Raw genomic sequence first — 4,314 nt, forward strand, 5'->3', positions numbered from 1 at the left:
TCTAGCTGGTACAATCAATAAGATTTCAGAGAATAATAATATACTGAAATGTTCTGCTCAGACCTTCATGTTCCAATCCAGGTTGTCTAATTACCCCCACTCCAGGGTCCTTCACTGTGATTCCAACCTTGACCCCATGCTGATAAGATACGCAGAGCTCAAAATCAGTAGCCATCTGACTTTGCTACTTATCCTGATCCGACATTTGTTCCAAGTTTCTCATCGTTTGGCATAATCTCCCCTCTGGAGCTGAGTTTCTACACTTGTGACTCAGTTTCTGATTTTTGCCTAACACCCTGGAAGCTGAGTTCCTAAATAGATGGTTAGAACACTGCCTGGATCCCTGATTCCTGCAAGCACTTCAGGCTGGAGACCAACTCGAAGAGACAGGACTCACCAGCATGGCTGTACAGGTGGTTAAAATACTGAAACAGCCACTCTCCTGGATACCCCAGTGCTTCCTCAAACTTCCCCTCCCACCTGGGGGCCACATGGACCCTCCCTACAATGCATCCACTAAAGATCAATGCTCTATCCAGCAGAGTCCCCAAGGCATGGGTTCCAGAGCCATGGTCAGGCTCAATTCTGATTAGTCCTTGACTGTCCCCTATTGGTGGTCAAACACTTGAAGAGCATTTCCGTATGTAGGTTTGTAGTGTCTTTGCTGATTGGGTGACCTCTTTACCTCTATTATTTATTTGCAGCTAGGAAACTTGCCTCCTATTTATTCCATGAATCTTTACTGTTCCATCTCTTGGTTTTAGATTCTAGTTTCCACTGATGTCCAAGACTATTATATTATCCATTATATCTTCTGACAGATCTCTTAATTAGCTCATGTCTTACTGTAGAAAAGACTCCTGGGATCATGGATCCTTTTTAAAAGCCTCAATCTTTACCTGCCTTTAGTCCCAGCTTCCTGAATCAATCCTATTCTAAACTATATTTACAAGAAAAAATTAACATTGTAAGAAACAGTATTTTTAAAACACTTTAAACATTAAAATATGCTTAAATTCTTGAGGCTAAACAAAATTTTATCTCATGACCATTATTAGAAAATAAAATCGGGCTTCCATGGTGGCGCAGTGCTTGAGAGTCCACCTGCCATTGCAGGGGACGTGGGTTCGTGCCCCGGTCCGGGAGGATCCCACATGCAGCAGAGCGGCTGGGCCCGTGAGCCATGGCCGCTGAGCCTGCACGTCCGGAGCCTGTGCTCCCCAACGGGAGAGGTCACAACAATGAGAGGCCTGTGTACTGCAAAAAAATTTTTAAAATAAAAATAAAATAAAATCTGTGGTTATTATTTAGGTCTTCTCTTTATATAGTGACAATAATTGTGTCCACACACTTAAATTGAGTTAATCTATGTTATTGGAAAATACTGTTAAAATCAAGACAGTCTGACAAAATTAGTCAAACTCACACTCGATTTGGCAAATTTATGTTGCAAAATACATATTAGGTTTTTCCATATTATTTAGATTATTTCACCAAACAGGGAACCAATGATTGCACCAAGTTATAGAAGTCACAATACACCTACCTTTTAAAGAAGGATATTTGTGCTTCCCTTGTAAGGAATCTAAGAAAGAAGTTGGAAGGCAAGTTCAAAAGGAAGAACATTTAAAGTAGAAGAAATTCATATGGGTGCATATCACTTATATTTTTCAGAAAGGAGAACCAAGGAAATGTCCTAAATTAGAAAACAAGAAATCCTTGTGAAAATCTATTGACGTATGCCAGCAAAACAAGGGTAAAAATCAAGAACAATGAAGACATGGGATACAAGAAGACAGCAACCAACCAAAAGTCCAGTGAAGAACAATGCCAAGATGTGGCAGAGCTCAAACAACCTGTCTCCATAGGACGTAAGTCAGTGGGCCCCAAGGAGCATGTATTCAAGAATGAGAACAGAATGCCTTTCATGCTGTAGATGGATAAAGGAGGTACATAGTTCCTCTTTCAGTAGGGAAAAAGAAAGACAATTAGAATTTGTAGGAAAAACGGAAAAATTCAAAAGAAAGCCACAGTCCAGATATGAAGCAAACTAAAATGTGGCTTGATTTTGAACAGTTGATGGGATTTAAGGAAAGGGACATTCTCTTAGGTGGCAGAGGGGTCAAAAAGTGGACTCATGAAGGAGGAAATGTCCTGGCATAGCACCTGTCGCTGCACTGAGTAATATTTACATAGTGATAATAAAGCAAATGTTGCTTACAGCCCTTCAAATTTTAGAATCAGTTACAGACAAAACACTGCATATTTATTTATAGCTACAGAACAGTGTAGTTGTCATTAAACTTGATGTCATAAAATTAAAAGACAGAAAGCAAAAGTGAAGCTGACAGAGGTTGGGTGGAAGAACAGGAGGAGAAAAGGAAAGGAGGGTGTGATAATGGCTTCATCTTACAGGGGAGACAAAGCTATTATTTTAAAAAAGCTGATGAGGGACTTCCCTGGTGGTCCAGTGGCTAAGACTCCGTGCTCCCAATGCATGGGGCCCAGGTTCGATCCCTGGCCGGGGAACTAGTTCCCACATGCCGCAACTAAGAAGTTCGCATGCCACAACTAAAGATCCAGCGTGCCACAGCTAAGAGATCCTGCCTGCCGCAACTAAGACCTGACACAGCTAAATAAATAAATATATATATTTATATATAATATATTTATAATATATATGTATTTATTTATTTTATTTATTTAATTTAAATTTATTTATTTATTTATTTAAAGCTGATGGGGACTTCCCTGGTGGCGCTGTGGTTAAGAATCCACCTGCCAATGCAGGAGACACGGGTTCGAGCCCTGGTCTGTGAAGATCCCACATGCCACGGAGCATCTAAGCCCGTGTGCCACAACTACCAAGCCCGGGCTCTAGAGCCCATGAGCCACAACTACTGAGCCCACACGCTGCAATTACTGAAGCCTGCGCGCCTACAGCCTGTGCTCCACAGCAAGGGAAGCCACCGCGATGAGAAGCCCGTGCACCGCAACAAAGAGTAGCCCCCACTCACCAGAACCAGCGAAAGCCCGCGCAGCAACGAAGACCCTACGCAGACCAAAAAGAAAGAAAAAAAAAAAAAGTTAATGAACGGGAAATAAGAGTTTATCTTAAGTTATAAAGACTTCCAATAGAATAAAGTTATATTAAAGATAATATAACTACTAAAAATGGAGAGAAGGGACAGTAGCTTAAGTCCCTACCTTTCAAAGCTAGGAATAAATGTCTACAACTGATACATCGAGAAGTATTAACATAGGAATATTATTCAGAGTTATAAAGATGACCTCCTGGAAAACAAAACGAGTTGCCCCAGAGAAGCAGAACTGGGATGACTGGAGAAGAAACGGCAGGGGGGCTGTGGCATTTCATTTTAAGTCCCCTGGACTGGCTAATTTTTCTTTACTAAATAGCGTTAGAGATTTGCACAGCGTGTGAACCCTTGCAGGGCTGAATTCTTATCCATGTTTTTAATATCATTTGAACTTTTTTTTTGTTTTTAATGAGATTTCCTAATCAATATCTTCATTACATTTAAAATTCTTTCATAATACTAGAAGCTACACAAATTGGTTCTCTTTCAATCTCTAATGAATATTGGCTTTTCTACAATTTCCTATAACCTAGTTTATGTATAATCGTGTATAAAAATCTCTCCTTTGCTATTTTATGAGACAAGGGTGGGATATTTATGAAGCAGGTGTAATGAAGTTCTGATCTAGTTTTAGTGCCTACAAAAATGAAGGGAAAACCATAAAAATACTCATAGAATAGATTCAGTAAACAAATATATATCAAGTACATATTACCTACCAGGCACAAGGCTAGCTCATAATATCCTATATCAAGACAGGACTAGAAGCATTATGCCATCCCTAGTAGCACTTTATCTGAAATTTTAGAAAACATGTTCATTTAGTTCAGGATTTCTCAACCTTGGCATTGGACCACGTAATTCTTTGCTGTTGAAGTTCTCTCCTGTGCCTTATAGGATATTTAGCGGCATCCCTGGTTTCTACCACTAGATGCCAGTAATATGCCCTCCCCTCTCCCCAACTCCCAGCAGTGACAACCAAAACTGTCCTCAGACTTTGTACCTGGTTGAGAATCATTGGGTGTGATCATATTTTCAAAGATCTAAAATTTATTTAATTTTAGAAATACTATTACTGTGCCAACACTGCTTATTTCTTTTGTGATGAATTTGTCTTGCATACCGATGAACGTTCGATTTTAGAAATATAAGCCACAGTGGCCTCCGATTCTTAGATGAGATAAATGGAATCTTTTAGCACTGCAGTTGAGCGGCA

Source organism: Kogia breviceps, chromosome 11, assembly GCF_026419965.1.
Source record: "Kogia breviceps isolate mKogBre1 chromosome 11, mKogBre1 haplotype 1, whole genome shotgun sequence".
NCBI classification, from domain to species: Eukaryota; Metazoa; Chordata; class Mammalia; order Artiodactyla; family Physeteridae; genus Kogia; species Kogia breviceps.